Raw genomic sequence first — 17,635 nt, forward strand, 5'->3', positions numbered from 1 at the left:
AAGGGAGAGAAATCAAACACAAGACAAGGCTGACCAGGCAGCTTTGATGACCCAACTGAGATCTGAACCCACTTGCTTTCAGAGGGGCCACTTTGTAGGGATGTGCAATTTTCTGGGATGCACTCAACAGCTCAAGTTAGGAGTAGACCGAGTTTGGGTAGACCCTGACTGCACTGTCCAACAGAATATGGTAGAAATGATGCTATGCGAGCTTCCAGGTCAGGCCTTTAGACGCTGGCAGCTTCTACTTCTGGCCTGTGGAATACTCTCTTGGAGCCTTGGGCAACGAACTGTAGGAGAAGTTCAACTACCCTGCTGGAGGGACCACGTGGTGAGGCAGAGACCACACAGAGAGAGCAGGGGGCCAGCAGAGACCACACAGAGAGAGCAGGGGGCCAGCTGAGCCCTGCATCCAACTAGCCCTTTCCATCAAGGGGCCAGGCATGCGAGTAAAACCCACCAGGACCCTCCAGACTAGTTGAGCACTGAATGACCCAGTCCGTGCAACACGCTGGGTCCTGCCCAAATTCCAGACCCACAAAACCATGACGGGAAATGATGAGAAGCTGTCGTCTCAGTGGAGCTGAAGACTTCAGAAGTAGGGCTGTCCCAAGTTTGGAGCAGCTTGGTGAGGCAGGTGGTGATAAGATCCTGGTAGTATTATAAACGTAGGGGAGAAAAATTGCTGACAGGCTGGGGAAAGGGGGAAAAGCTTACCAGGTTCAGATCATTGCTAATCATTCCTAGCAGTTCTTACTTTAAAAAACAGGATTCAAGGAGGAAAACTGTTCACCAGCAGTCACCTCAGCTGCCACTGTGATGCCTGGTGACACATAATTAGAAAACATGACAGATTAGTTTAATAATGGACAGTGTTTCCTAGTGAAAGCAGTCTGGGCTGTTCGTTGATTTTAAGCAATCTGCTCCTCCCCCTCCTTCGCCCACCTGCCTTTCAGCTAGAGGCCCGGGGCTCGAGGGGGAAGGATGGCAAATGGGTCATAAAACACAGCACAGAGGGGCAGATGGTTGGGGGAACAGAAAGAACAAGAGGAGACAAACTCAGAGCGGGAGAGGGGAGATTCCTGGGCATCCTGTGGGGAGAGGAGAGAGGAAGGAAGGAGGGGAGCGTGAACCCACCCTCCCAGCTGTCTGCAGACATCTAACTACTGTCAAAAACAACACTTCCATTTGCCTCGGGGAGGAAGCGGTGAACGGGGGGAGGGAGGGGGTAATCCGTGCTTGCTTTCAGGCATTGTTGTTTTCTTTTTCCTTAAAAAAAAAATTTATCCTAAGAATTTTAAGGACATGCAGAAATCATAGCCGTCTCGCTGAATCGCTGTAGGACAGTTCTTCGATTATTCAGCTATCAAGGGCCTGCTAAACGTTAAATTAAGCATCCTCTGTCCCCTGTCCTGAACCATTAAGTTATGCACGTGCGCAGATAACGGGGCACACGGCAGCGGGAGGCATTTATCACGCAGCCCTGTCTCTGGGTTGCTGTTCTGTAGAAACTGCGTCTGCCACAGGCCCAGCAGCCGCAATTCCATCTCGCCTGGTGGAGTGAGAGGCACCGCCCAGCCCTCTGCGCCCGTGTTCCTTGTAGACCCGGGAGTGCAGGCGGCACGTGGAGCTCTGCTGGCCCTCGTCCTCCCTCTCCTCCCTCGCCCCGCCTCTCTTTTTAATACCTGCTCCTCCGATTGACATGAAAAATTACCTGGAATTGTTATCATTTGCAAACAAAACCCATCAGAAGACAAACCTGCTGTTTACAATGGGTGTTTTTGTTGTTCCTCCGGTAGGGCTCCTTGGGGGACTTCCCGGATTTGTTTTTTTAACGAATTCTCGGTCTTTGAGGGGAGGCTGGGGCTTGGGCGTGGGAAGAAGCAAACAGACTTCTTCTTCTTCTTTTTTTTTTTTTAACATCTTTATTGCAGTATAATTGCTTTACAATGGTGTGTTAGTTTCTGCTGTATAACAAAGTGAATCAGCTATATGTATACATATACCCCCATATCCCCTCCCTCTTGCGTCTCCCTCCCACCCTCCCTAACCCACCCCTCTAGGTGGTCACAAAGCCCCGAGCTGATCTCCCTGTGCTATGCGGCTGCTTCCCACTAGCTATCTAGTTTACATTTGGTAGTGTATATATGTCCATGCCACTCTCTCACCTCGTCCCAGCTTCCCCTTCCCCCTCCCCGTGTCCTCAAGTCCATTCTCTACATCTGCGTCTTTATTCTGTCCTGCCGCTAGGTTGTTCAGGATTTTTTTTTTTTTTTTAGATTCCATATATATGTGTTAGCATGTTCCCTCACGGCCTCCAGATTGCCGCCTGGGAGGCCAGACTGACTCGCCCCGCAAGGCTGTTTGCTGGAACCCTCGCCAGCTTACCTGGGCTCTCCTGCGGCTGCCGTGCTCCCGCCAGCACCTCACTGTACAGGAGAGAAGGCGGGCAGAGACTAAGCCAGGGTCTCTCCCCGCAGTAAGGGGTGAATTAAATGGGCTGGGAGACAGGCCACCGTCTTCTCAAGAACTTTCACCGTGCTTCCTCATGATTTAACACTCAACTTACAGCTTATGTCTTTTTTAAAATCCATGTTGTTAAGCATTTGTATGGCGGTCCATTGTTTTGTCTTGTCTGTTTGGGGTTTTTTTTTAGTTTGACTCTTAGGGTGTGAGGATAACATTGATGGCTTTGTAGGAATACGTATATATGCTTATATGCATACATGCAACTCTATATAGGAGTTGAGTTGGCCTATCTTCTTTTTACACCAAAACGTTGATTTCCACCTGGTGTCTCAAGAACCCTGTGGTTCTACAGTCCTTCTGGGTAAGTAGGAGGCCCACTGCGGGGGAGTCTCATGATCACCACCCTCGCCAACCCCCAAAAGCAGCAGGGGCACCGCTTAACACTGCAGCTCAGTATGTGAAACAGGTCTTTTTTAAGTTTTTCTGTCTTAAAAAGAGTTTGGGAAACCACTGCTCTAAAATGAAGTCATAGAGACATTTAGACTTGGTCCCTGGCAACAGGCATTCCATCTCAGATCTGTTCTCCCTGTCTGCTAAATACAGAATCACAAAATTGCACACAGTCAATGGCACTGTTTTTTCTCCTCCCCTCGAAAGTTCTCCAACACTTTGAGGAAATCTACATGTGTTTCTGAGCAGGAAACCCAGAGAGGAAAGGAGGAGGGATGGTCTGCCAATCATTGAAGCAGGCTGCCCTCCCCTACTGTCTCCACCAACCCCCATGTCAGGCCAGCTAGCTCTGAGCTGGGTCAGCGCACCCCTGACCTCCACATGCAAAGGCAGCAGATCTGCACTTGGGGTTGGATAATTTGGGGGGGGGGTCGGGGTAGGAGCTGTCCTCTTCATTCTAAGATGTGTACCTAGATGCCAGTAACAAGCCCCAAGTTATAACAACCTACAACGCTTCCATACGTTACCCAGTGTCCCTTGGGCGACACTATCCCCCCACCCCGTGAGGATTCTGTTCCGGACTCACCCCTTCCAGACCATTCCTCACAGTGGCAGGCAGGAGAAATTTAAAACAAATCTCATCAGGGGCCTCCCTGCTTTGAAGTCCTTCCTTTCGTTCCTTCAGCCACATGGTAAACACTTGTGAGCACCTGCTGTGTGCACGAACTTGCACTGCTCCACGTGGCCTCCAGAGGGCGCCCTTCCCGACCTGAGCCTCCTCCACTGGCACTTCCACCCGCAGCCCTCCACCACCCGGCCATCATGTAAACCTGGAGATCTGTTCATACTCCTGCGACTCTGTACTTGCTCTCCCCTGTGTCTGAAATTCCCTTTCTCAACACATCCACCTCGTTGGGAGTCTTTTTTTTTTTTTAACCATTGAGCAAAGCTCCATCTACCGACGTTTGGGGGATAAAGTTAGGAACCCTACACGATCCCTGCTCTGCCAAGACTTAGCCACTAAATACAATCAAACACCTCTCTGAACCTATTGCAGTTGAGGGCTGATCATCTACCTCTTCCTAGAGACTGAAACTCCTTGAGGAGTTCCTATACGCTCAGCAACCACTGCAACTGTTAGAAGAGTAACTGTAGTAGGATAAGAGTTTCCTGTAGTTCATCAGACATTTGTGGGCCACTCCCACGGTGTTAAATGCCACTAGAGAGGATAAAAAGCAGAGAAACAATCCACAAAGGAATATTCACTAGGAAAAGACACTACGACTTTTTATAATTCATCGTAAGGACAGCAAAACAGCAACAGATGTTTGATGGGAAAAATGGGTAATCGACCAATTTCAGTTCTACTGATTTCAAGATTGCTGGAGAAAGAGAACCCTGGTTGAAGCTAATTTTGAGCCCTCTTTTCAAAAGCTTTGCACCAGCCAAAAGCTGTTTATTAGGCTAAATCTCCGCTGGCTTCTCTAAGTTTGTGTCCAGACAAATTGCAAACATCACACCATCCAGTGGTCACTGTGAGTCTGCTTTTCACAGGCTGATGGAGTTTTATAATGTTCCAGGCAATTTCAAGTTGTCAGTAAGAACTAATTCTGTCTCGTTATTGCCTTCACTCTTGCCAGCTCCGTGACCACTTAGTAGTTTTTTTTTTTTTTTCCTTCATGTTCATTTTCTCCTGCTAACTCTAAAGCCTTGTTTTCCCTCTCTAGCCCCATTCAAAGGTCTGAAGCTCTAATCATAGAGAGCCCCCAAGCACAGTTACAGGTGAAAGCATCAGCCCTTCTCAGGGGCTCCAAAGTTGAACCCTAAAGCCCCATACCCCATGAAACCTCCTGCCAAACCTATTACGGCCTGCAAAACTGGATTACTTCATCAGTCCAACAACTCTGTAGCTGAAGCCCTCTCTCAAGTTGATATTAAACCAACTTGTCATTCTGTATTCGTGGAGTTACACACACTCAACTTACATAGCTGGGGAATAGAAACTGGCTCTGGCACGGCTCTCTGTGTATCATCATACAATCTAAAATAGGCATCATTTGTGAACTTCTTTACTCAGAATCCATATGGTGGGTGAAGCCTCAAAGTCATGCGACCTCAACCAGCACATTTCATAGTAGGCAAATTATTAAATATAGTCCTAGTAGGGCTTACAGACTCAGAATCAAATTCTTGCCATTAAGCAGAAACATAGGCAATTACTTCCTTTGTATCACACATACTTCTCAGGCAGTGGAAACTGCTGTAAGACCTGTACTCAAAATAAACATTAGCTGCATAGCATGCCAAGTATTAGAAATAAAATGCTCTATGCCTTTTCCCTAGTTGATGAGATCTATGTTTTAGCAGGAAAGTACAAGTCTCTAACAACCTTATACACGTATCTTACTCACATGATTACCAAGAACCAAACCTTCTTTAGCCAGAACCAGTAAGATGAATAAAATACGCCTATGCCCTTGAGGAACTCAAAATCAACTGAGGCTCTTAAAACTGAGGCAGTGCCATAAAAGCAGCATAGACTCTAGCAGTCCATAGATGAGAAAACCATGGATCCTCCCGGGTGTGAGTGTCAGGGAGAGTCCCACAGAGAAGATGAGAAAAGAGCTGTGCCCTGCACAGGGAGGGCCCTGAAAGGTACCCAGAGAGGAGGGACACGCAGGAAGAGGTAAGGCTGCACAACACTTTCTAGAGTGGTCCAGACACAGCCAACAGTGCGGGGCTATCAGTAGGCCTCAGGAGGAGGCAGGGTGGATACAGATGAGGCCGTAGCAGACTAGGAAAGAGTCTTGATTATCCTGAAGATGTCAGAAATTTAATAGGAAGATCACGTATCTGTTTTAGAAACTGGCCAAGATGGCCTTAATCCCCTCCAGCTGACTAAACTTGAGATAGGATTCTCCCTGACTCTAGGCCCCTGACTTCCCTTTTCTTAAAGCATTTTCTTTAGAAAACGTGTAAATTCTCTCTGCCCCCTTTAAAAAGTACATACATCTTTTTAAGAGCCTCTTGGCTTTCAGCCCAGGACTGTCTTTCTCCAGGTCCTGGGAAACTTCTCTTGAAATACAATCCAAGGGGACAGCACCTTCATCACCCGGTTTCTATGAAAGGGGAAAGGGTAGGAGCCTAACCTCAGTGGGCACCTTGCTCCAAGTTGTAAAACTCCCTCCTGTCACTGAGATAGGAGAAGTTTACTTTTCCTTGGGGTCAAACCAATTAGCAAACATGGACGGCCTACAGCTCCCTCTCACTACAGCCCTTAAAAACCCTACCACCCTCTGCTTCAGCTGAGTTGGGCTCAGACTGAGATCTGGCCTCTCTTCCCTATTGCAATAGCCTTGACTAAAATCTTCCTTGCCCATTTAATTTTGCTCAGTATAATTTTTGCTGTGACAAAATATCCTCTTGGACCCACTTTCCCCTTCAGCGACCTCCCCATTTGTCTCCCCTTTTACAGCAAAACTCCTTCCAGGACTTGCCTAGACTCACTGTCCCTCTCCTCTGTTCCACTCTGACTTTTGCCCTCACCATTCTACCAAGACTTCCCTGTCAGTCCCATAAGTGGCCTCTCCTTGCTAAATCCCGGGTCACTTCTCAGTCCTCAGTGGCATGTGACCCAGCTGATCACTCCATCCTCCTGGAAATGTCTTCAGCTTCCTCCATGTCTTATTCTTCCTCTTCCCTCTAGCTGCTCCTTCTCAGGCTCTTACTCACCCCCGATCTGTAAACTCTGGAGCATTCCAGGACTCAGTCCTTGTACCTCTTCTCTTCTCCACCTACCCTAAACTCCTAGGTGTTCTCAGCCAGTCTCACTGCACTTAGTACGATGGATTTGCTGACTGCCTCTTCAGCCTGTAGGTCGACCAAGAACTCCAGATGTGCATTACGAGGGGTTATACGTAAGTGACTACTAAAAATCTCCACTTACATGTCTAACAAGCATCTCAAGCTTGTCCAAGACTGAGCTCCTGTCTGCACCCCCCAACCTGCCCTTGCCAGAGTCTCCCCCATCATATAAAAGGCAAGTCCATCCTTCTAGTTGCATAGTTTAAAAAAAGCTTACAATCACCCTTGATCCTACATTTTCACATAACTATGTCCAATTTGTCATGATATCCTGTCACTACTTTCAAAACACATCTGGAGGGACTTCCCTGGTGGTCCAGTGGTTAAGAATCCATCTTGCAATGCAGAGGACGTCCGTTTGATCCCTGGTCAGGGAACTAAGATCCCACATGCTGTGGGGCAGCTAAGCCCGCACGCCACAATTAATGAGCCCGCGGACCACAACTAAAGAGAAGCCCACGCACTGCAACCAAGAGCCCGCACACCGCGACGAAAGATCCTGCGTGCCACAACTAAGACCCGATGTAGCCAAAAAATAAATAAATATTTTTAAAAAATACACCTGGAAAAAAAAAATATACACCTGGAATCCAGTCCATTCTCACTTCTCCCCCTGCAACCACCCGGGGTCCAAGCCATCATCTCTTGCCTGGATTACTGCAGTGACCTGCGACTGGGTCTCCTCTACTTCCCTTCCGGCACCACCTCCATAATCGACTCTCACCGCAGCAAGCAGACACATCATTTTAAAATATATGTCCGTTAACATCACTCCCCTGCTCAGAACTTCCCTGACACGTCCCACCTCCGTCAGCACAGCCACGTCCCTGCAGGGCTCCAGCAGGCATCACGTGACTGGTCTCCACTCCTCAGCCGACCACAGGCCCCACTACTTCCTCTCCTCCCTCCACTCCATGATTCTCTCCTTCTCGTTCTTCCACAAATCTTCTCCCACTTCAGAACCTTTATACATGTTGTTCCCTCTCCCTGGAGAGCTTTTCCTTGGGCCTCCACCTAAATGTTACGTTCGCAGAAACGCCCGCCCTGAAACTCTATTCAGAGTTATACCTCTTCTGCCTTCCTTGATTGGTTTTTATCCAAAGCTCTTATTCTCTCCTATACTGCATATTTTTCTCTGTATTTTTTTGTTTACTACTACATCGCTCCCTTGACTAGAATATAAGCTCCATGAGGGCAGGATACTGTTGTATCCCCAGCAACTAGAACAGTGCCAGCATCCAGCATGTGCTCAGCCATGAGTGAATGGAGGTAATATGTAAGATGAATCAAAGACGGTGGGGAATAAGGGGATGTGGGGATACCAGAAATAAGGCTACTGCAGAGGTCCAAACAAGCGAGAAAAGGGGTCCTGAACAAAAGCTGTGACAGATGGAATGGAACTATAGACACACAACCTGTTCCTCTGAGAGGGGGATGTCATAGGAGCGATTCCCAAACTTAGTTGGGCATGGAACCCTTCTAGGTGGAAGTGACTTACAGGCCTACAAGTTTCACGGAGCCTAACGTAGGAAACCCAGGATTCGAAGTTCTCTAAAGTTGTTCCCCCAGCACTAAAGTCCAATGATCCTGTGTCAAAAGTCAGACGACTCAGTGCATTTAGGCCATGTGTTCTCTTGGTTACATAACAGTCACAATAATGGAAACCCATCTGTGATGTGGGCATCTAATCTCAAAGACGAGTATTAAAATGCTGCATCAGTTAGAATCCTTCCAGTCTCCAGTAACAGAACCGGATTAACACATGCGATAAAGACATCTCATCTTCTCACGGAACAGGAAATCTGGGGGCAGGCAGTCCAGTTTTGGTGACAGCCTGCCAGTCAGGCTTCACCTGGTTTCTCTGATTTTCATAGAGTTTTTAAACTTAGGGCTGTAAATTGGCTGCTACTGCTCCAGATACTGTATCATCACAATAGCATTCCACCGTGGGAAGAAGGAGGGGCAGAAGGCTGCTTCATTATGTTCTGCCTTTATATAGGAATTTTTTTTTTTTTTTTTGGCTGCCTTGGGTCTTCGTTGCTGTGCGCGGGGTTTCTCTAGTTGCGGCGAGCAGGGGTTACTCTTCACTGCGTTGTGCGCGCTTCTCATTGCAGTGGCTTCTCCTGCTGTGGAGCACGGGTTCTAGGCATGGGGGCTTCAGTAGTTGTGGCACACGGGCTCAGTAGTTGTGGCACACGGGCTCAGTAGTTGTGGTGCACGGGCTTGCTCCGCGCACATGGTTGCTCCGCGGCATGTGGGATCCTCCTGGACCAGGGCTCGAACCCACGTCCCCTGCATTGGCAGGCGGATTCTTAACCACTGCGCCATCAGGGAAGTCCTATATGGGAAATTAAAAAAAATATATTTCCTAGAAACCACCAGACTCGTTGGCCAGTGTCACATTGACACTTAGAGTTGTAAAGGAGGATGGGTTTGGGTTTGGGAATGGGTTTATTACAACTGGCCCAGACCTCCACGCTTCATCCCTTAGGGTTAAAAGAGGGGGCCCCCTGCTCCCTAAGATCAAGGGTTCTCCACCCTAGCTGAACAAAATAGCAGTCTCTTAACGGGAAACAAGTGGGGATAGCGGGCAATGAACAATGGGCCACGGCTGCGGGTGATTGTGTCCGTTAGCTTTAAGGCCACCACACAGGTCCCAGCAGTTTCTAACAGTACATGGGATGCCTATCACCCAGCAACCTTGACTGACTAGCAGTGGCACCCTGGAAATGCTGTGTTGGGAAGTACCTACCAATGAAGTACTTGTAGGACCCCAGGAAAGAAGAGCTGTGCTTTACAGCACCGGCTATGACCCAAATAGCCAAGGAGGTAGCAAGCAGCATGATATCTGTACCGCAGATCTTTTCTTGTAGCTGGAAAGCCCCAGCCTGTGATGGCAATTCCTACTTTCTTCCCTCTGGAAGATCAGTCCCAACCGCACTACCCCTGCTTCTGCTTCCTCTGAGTCTGAATGTCATCTGCCCACATTGAGGAGGAAAGGAGGAAGCCCAGGAGAGGCGTAGGCAGGAGGAATCCCACATTCCTCCTGACATCTGATTGAAGCACAGGTAAAGTGAGTCTTATGCTGTCCTTACCGAGTTCTAAGTATCAGGGACTGTACTGCGCACGCAACCCCAGAATAAGCACTGGAGATAAACCGACTTGCAAACTTTGTATCTGAAAAATCGCCTCAAATCTGAAATCACCAGTATTTCTACACCATTTTTAGTGTCTATTTTTACGAACCAGTTTTCGAAAGCACCATCAGCAACAGGTCTAGAGCATTCCTTTCCAAACCTGAATATTTTTAAGCAAACTTTTCATCTTCCTTAGCTAGATGAGTTCAGGAAAAACATTTCACTTATTAAAAGGGCTGCATTACAAAGGTTTGCCCCAAGACAACACAAGCTCCTCGAGAGCAGGGATTTGGGGCTGGTTTGCTCAGTGTCCCCAGCATCGACCCCAGGTGTCCTTACACCAAAGCATTCCATAAATATTTGTTGAATTAATGCCATCGCATGACCGGCCTTCTTGTGCTGTATGATGTGAACTGCATGACTTTCCCCCTGAGGATTAAGACATTGATGGAGCATCCTTCAAGATCAATGGCATGCCCTAGATGAAAGATAGGGGTGTGTAGGAGGAAACCTTGCCAGTCAAAGCTATCTATCTATTCAGTCTTAAGTGGAAACTCAAAAGACATGCACCACGGCAGCTGGTTGTAGGCCCAAAATCACAGCTCTCCTTACAAGGAACTGTGTCATGCTAGGAAGTCACTTAACAATCATAGCAGACACGTACATAAGTGTCAGGCCCTATTCCCAGTGCTTTATGTAGATTACCTCACTTAATCTTCACAACAAGGCTATAAAGCAGATTCTGTTACCATCACATCCCTTTAACCGATGAGCAAACTGAGGCACTGCGTTACATCACTTGCCCAGTGTCACATACAGAGCATCAGAGCCAAAATGTGAACCTGGCAATCCGGCTTAAGTATCCGTGTGAATAACATCTGCATTGTGTGGCCACCTCGGCCTCCCAGAACCTCTGGGATTTCAGTTTCCTCACTGCCTGGGGGGCGGGTGCAGACAGTGAGGAATGATGGATACATCAGGAGGCTATCAAACCTTCTCAGCTGCTTGATTGCTTTTTGAAAAGAAATCTTACTTGGCTAGTCAAATTCATAGAAACAATGTAGGATGGTGGTTACCAAGGGCTGGAGGGAGGTGAAAAGGGGGAATTGTTATTGAAAGAGACTAGAGTTGCAGTTTGCAAGAGGAAAAAGTCTGGAGATCTATTTAACACTGAGTATACTTAACACTACTGAGCTGTACACTTAAAAACAGTTAACAAAAGTTTCCAACTTATGTGTTTAACCACAGGAAGGGAGGAAAGGAGGAAAGGACAGAGGAAAGGACGGATGAAGGAACTCTTACCTGGCAGCTCAAGAAGTAAAACAGAGGCGGAACTGCTGAATCAGTGGGAAAAGGAGCCCAAGGTCCCAGCCTCTCAGCTTCTTTCCCCAGATCCTCCCACCAGAACAGCCCCTCGGGGAGATCATCAAAGCAAAGTTTTAAAACCACTAAACAGGACAACTTCTCAATTCTCTTTAAGACAATTTCAAAAGCCGCGGGTCCAATCACACTCTCAAAAGTCTCCAGCTGAAAAGCCCTCCTGGCCCCTCAAGGCCGAATCGGTTCACACTCACCACCATGGTCCTTGAGATTGTCCACAATGTAGCCCCAGTGTAAGTGTCCAAGCTCACAGAGCACCGCCGTGGCCCCCTGTACTCAGAGTTACTCATCACAGCGGTCTCTTGAGCCTCTGTGCGCTGCCTATTTCATCCTTGTTTGTGGAGTGAGAGCTGTGTGCTCACCCGCCGCCCCAGCTCAGAAGGCTGTTTCCAGTCCCACCTTAGTTATGGGCGAGGCGCTATATCTATGCCACTGTCACCTGCATAAGGTGCCCAATTCCCCCACCTCGTCTGTTCTGGGGGCTTAACAAGTATCCAGGACTCTCAGATGGAAGGGTGGAGAGGGAGTAATTCAGAAGAGACTTAGGCACAGGGGAGCATGATGATACCCCATCCTTCCCTATCCCTCAACCAGGGTGCTGAGCCATGGTTCATGATCAGGGAGAGAATGAATGCTGGGAAAGCAGCCAACGCCGTAACCAGCTTGTAGCAATGAGGGCCAGAGAACTGAGACGAAAGTACGTGGGGGCCATTGGCACATATTGTTCAGTTAAAAAAAAGAAAAGAAACCAGGAATGCTAACTAAAGGACAGAACGATTATTATCTTTGACTGTAAACTTCTCTCTGCATCATCCTTGGGTCCTATTTCCATCACACGCACATTCCACCAGCAGCCGAAACTCACCTCAGCACCCATGTTATATTCTGACCCAGTTTACATGGAGCTGACTGAAAGGCAAAGAATAAGAAAATGAGGCATTTGAAAGAGAAATCCATGCTTCCTAGTTTAGAGCTGCACAAACTCCTTTGCCCACCACAGGAAGGGATTAGGCTACTCAATCCGAGTAACCCATTTCTCTTTGTTTGGGAACATGGTGATTCTATTCAGAGGGCATAAATAAGATAAAGGACCCACGCATACTAGATTTTTCATTTGGCAAGCAGAATAAAAATCTGAACCTATACCTGTGGGAAAATAATCAATTTTTCATAGACTTATTATAGGCTTCACAAAATCTACTGCACACATATTTTTAAAAGTAAGAAAGTGGCTTTTTAATGATACTTAAAATATATGGCATGGCAAGAATTATTTAAAATGTGTTTCTGAGGCCTGAAGTTTGGTACTGCCTACTAAAATATAGATGATTTGGATAAGGCTGTCTTCTCGGGATAAACGTGAGACCTAAGCACATCTTATCATAAAGCTAATAGGAAGGTTGGTATTCAGGCAGTTAAGTAATTGGTATAAATCCTCCCAAGATATTAGATCCCCTGAACTCGCAACAGTTAGTGGTTGTTCATTGGCCTGTGTGCATTAAATAACTCCCCTTAACCCAGAGGCCAGCAATCCACTGTTCACATAAAGTCAACACAAAGCAGAGCAAGAGGAAGCAGAGCTGAATCCAATAGATATATGACCACGACTCACCCAACAAGTGTTTTCCGAGCAGCACGCCAGGCCTGGGAAAGCGGACACGTGATCCACGGGGTCTGGATGCCCAGTCTCGATCCAAGCAGATTGGCTCCGTTTTTATGAGCCATCGGCTTGATTGTCCACATTGGTGGTCATGCTTTTTGCAGGAACACATCTCTGTTCTAAGCGGAAGGCTATGCGCCTACACCTGTGACCAGCCCTGTATGAAGAGTGTACCTGCGTGTGTGCGTGCGTGCGTATGCGTGACTGAATGAATGATTTTTAAAATTTCTACATAAAGCAGATCTAATATACGAACATCTCCATTTACAAAAAGGCTTTCATTTTTTTATCACGCAGCAAGTCACTGAAATATTACACTATTTTGTGTCCAGCAACTCCCTTCAAGGAGCTATGAAAACATGAAGCATCACTGATGTCAGAAGTCACAGTCTAGCTGAGAAGACAAGTGACAGACCCGAAACAGAGACCACAGCAAATGTCTGACACCAAGTGTAAAAGCTTCAGGAGTTCACAAAATCCAAAGTCACTAAAAGCCCAAGTTGCTGAGAGGACTTGGAGCAGTGGGCGTTAAGAAGGGCAGCAAAGATGGTAGGCTTTAGATTACCAAAGGGACGGAGGTGGCGTTTCACGGAGGTACAAAAAGCAGAAGCAATGACTTAGAAGCAAAAAGAAGCCTTCTGTTTGCCGATAGCAGTGACAGCACCTGCCCTGATCAGAGCCACAGGAAACAGGGCTCATTATAGGGTGGGGACTCGTTATGAAGGGGTAACAAGCTGCCCAGAGAAGTTGATTTGTTACATTAGGGAGTCATTTTAGGATCCTGAATGGGAACAACCGGGTGTTCCTTCTGTATGGTGAGAACTCACCCCAGGATTCCTTTCAAGAGCACGCTCCCCTTGACATTGAGTTAATGATTTCATTTGCACTCAGCTTTCCAATATCCCACCTCAGTGGTTCCCAACTTATGGACCACAGAGTTATGGCAGAGGTCCCTGAAGGCAGATAAGCACTGCCCAGAAACGACTTGCTCCTGGCATATTGCCGCTGTCTCGTTCTAATATCTGTAGATACCATGTGAGCCATAAAATGCAAATTCACTCCAAAGCCACAGTCACCTGAGTTGCCCCAGGCGCCAGCCTATGGCTACACATGGAGTCACTTTAACAGTAGTCCAAATGTCACTAGCTCCCACCTCCCTGCTGTTCATGCAGGACTTCAGCCTCCAGTAAAGTGCCCCTCCAGCATTCCTAGGAGTTCCCAGGGATTTGGTGCCTGAGCCTGCGAACAAGGCCATCGTCCTCTCAGCGGCCACTGGGCGGCGATGGGTCCACACAGCTCCCTCTCCTGCGCCTTCAAGCACCCCGAGGCCTCCGCAGGCCAAACTGCAGGATGGTCCATATGGAGTGGGGGAAACATCTCATTCCTCCTGGGAGCTACCATTCCCAAAGCAGTCACACTGGTGCCATACACCAGATAGCTTACCGAGGGTATTTTAGAAAAACAACTCTGACAGTTGTTACTTACAGCCCTCAAGCTGTGAATGAAAACTGTATGTGAAGGTGAATCTAGCGGAGGTTGGACAGGAAGAAAAATACCAGGGACAGAGCCCATGTCGTGCTCACAATCAACCTTCCCATAATGTGCTATCAAACTGCACATCATCCTGTTTGACCCAGCAAATTAAACTTCTAAGCACACAAGGAAGTGAAAAGTGTAGGAGGATTTTCAACACAGATTATTTGCAAGAGTGAAAAAGGAGAAACACACATCTCCTAGTACAGAAGGTGTTAAATTATGACACACTGACAGGGTAGAATACAGGCAGCTGTTAAAAACGATGACATTAGCTTGGCAGTACCACTGGAGATCTCTGCGATGCATCGTTAAGTGACACAATGCCAGTTAGAACAGGGCTCCACAGCCTGTTAGGAGGTGGGGTGAGCGGCAGGCAGGCCAGCGAAGCTTCATCTGCCGCTCCCCATCGCTTGCACGACTGCCTGAGCCCCCTGCCCCCTCCCCCGTGGAACCATTGTCTTCCAGGAAACTGGTCCCTGCTGCCCAACAGGTGGGGGACCGCTGAGTTAGAAGACATTAGGCACAGCGTGATCGCATTTCAAAAGTGTGGAGGAGGGGCCGGGAAGAGGTACATATGGATATTATATGTCAGGAACAAAACCTATGGAGCTACTGACAACCTTTCTCCCTCATACCCATGCCTGAAGGGGAGTCTTTTTTTTACCACCCAGATCCTTTATGGAACTGATCTGGGAGACAGTAAGAGAGATAAAGAGTCCTCAAATGGCCAGATTAGTCTTCATGAGAAGAGATGAAAGAGGAAGTAGTGGATGAGAGAGGCAGGCAGGCAGCCAGCCAGCCAACCAGGAGATGGAAGAAAAGAAGTACCTGGAGTTTTTAAAGACGGGGGAGGTGGAGGTCCTGGAGCAGCTACTGAAGACTTGGTGTACAGGAGAGAAAGCTGGGTGACGTAGGTTCAACATGTTTTGCCGTGTCGTGTGCTGTGTGACCCCTCCACAGAGTCTACAAATACACCCATGACAAAGATCTAGAACACGCATGAGGTTTTGAGATCAGATTGGTGTTTCTTCCCCATGTTTCTGTGCTGCCCATGAGGTGAGAACAAAAGCTAGTTTAAGGGTGTACATGTATGAAAAACGCCAGGAAAGACACCCCAGAAACTGTCCCAGCGGTAACATCTGTCAAGGTTAATTAGGTACTGGTGGACTTTGTTACAACAAACGTGTATATCACATGTATAATTTTCATGGGCATGTATTTTACTTTCACTCAGGACAGGGGTTTGGGTGAGGCAAGCAGGGTGACTACAGTGCAAAATTTAAGGAGACACTGACTCTCAGCGTCTTGCTGGTTCAGAGCCGCATGTAAACACCCCCGTGAGGGAGTGCTAGCTTCACTTAGCGCCCTTCCCACCCTGCTTGCCTCACCCCATCCTGGCTCTGCTTGCCTTGTTAATCACAGTTCTGAATCTCATTGAAATTCAAACTGGGATGCTATCTGCCACACACACTGCATACGGAGTACATTGCCATTCTGAAAGCACTTTCGTATATGTATTTCACTGTCTCTTCATGACAATCTCAGAGGAAAATGAGACTAGTATTATAATTCCCATTCTACAGATGGAGACCAGAAAGGTTAAAAGACCTGTCCAAGATCACACTGCTAAGTGACAGCAAACTCAGTTCAGCTGAGTTTGATTACCATCCCCAAGTATTTCCATGACACCACCCACATACAAAACAAACAAAAATTATCACTCATACCTATCAGGAAAACAATGAATCTCTGAAGTGAACCTAGCCCAGATATTCATGTCTCCCATCAAATAAGGCCCGGCAGCCCCCATTTGCCCCCTTGGAAACCACGGAGGCAAAGCCCACAGAAGATGTAGGCAGCCTCTAGCCAAGACGGTGCCCCATGAGGAGCAGCCCCTCTGGATTCTCTAGTAGCAGCAGGTTTTCAGGACGAGCAGCAGGCCTTCACGAGGGCCTACAGGCAGGTCCGTGGCTGCTGGCTGGCACCAGGTGTGAGCCATGGGAACTCTGGGAGCTTGGCGGGGGTGTGTGTGGGGGGAGCATCTGCACAGGAGGCATGAGCCTAAGAGAATCTCTCAGCATTGGACTTCCCACAAGGGGTACATGCAGCTACTGGTGGTCAGCACTTCCAGGTTTTCGCCTTGAGGTGAGCGGAAAGGAATAACACGGCACTGCTAGCCACCAGGCTGGAGCTCAACCAGCCGGCCTGGCAACCTAGAAATTTGCTTAAGGAGTTAATCCAGGCAGACCCTGAACTACCCTGTTCATCCAGCTGTGTTTCAGGGCACAGCACGATTCCAACACTGCATGTAATAAAAATGAAGAATACCCTCCCCCTGCCCTCTGCAGATTCGTTTTTCTCAGGTCCCACTGGTACTTTCTTTTAAAACTAAGTTTAAAAATAAAGAAATCAGCAAACCACACTCACTTGCCAAGTGTGCTTTTTTCCTTCCTTCACAAACCTAAATCATACCTGGCAGAATTCATGCTGTTCTTGTTTACCTGTTCCTCTAAGAATATGAATCCATTTCCCTCTAGCCTGGGTTTTAGGTACATTGTTTAGCCAAGCCTTTACCTCCCTCTTCTGTTAAAAAGAGGAAAACATACAGCAAACCCAAGTTCTATATTTGTGAATATGTTAAGAGGAAACTACCCTAGGATGTTTACACAAGCTGCGTAAAGTGGCTTTAAAGAGGCTCTAGTATTCCAGTATTACCCATACTACATTCGAATTAATACTTCCCAGAAAAAGTAAACTTCAAATAAGATCCAATCAGGATCAACTGCACACCCACCTGAGTAGCTGAACAAAATCAATGGAGCAATTCTTTGGTCATCGGACTAAAAGATTCAAGATTGACTTTTTCCCCCTTTTAGTAAAATATGAAACTCCCTGGTAACCTGAAGTATTATTGGGTCCTGTATCTTGCAAGGATTTATGGGCAATTTATCTAAAAACTGTCTTTCAACAGCTACACGAATGGCTGAAATTGCTTGATCTCGTCAGGCAAAGAGTTTTTAAAAACATTAACCTCAGAAACAGAATATATATATATGTCTGTCTCGTGCTAGTACCAGAGTTTTCAATCATGAAATTAAATATTCCTTTGCAAACTCAGCTATATCCTAAAACAGCCAAT

The sequence above is a fragment of the Eubalaena glacialis genome, chromosome 4 (genome assembly GCF_028564815.1).
Source record: "Eubalaena glacialis isolate mEubGla1 chromosome 4, mEubGla1.1.hap2.+ XY, whole genome shotgun sequence".
Taxonomy (NCBI): domain Eukaryota; kingdom Metazoa; phylum Chordata; class Mammalia; order Artiodactyla; family Balaenidae; genus Eubalaena; species Eubalaena glacialis.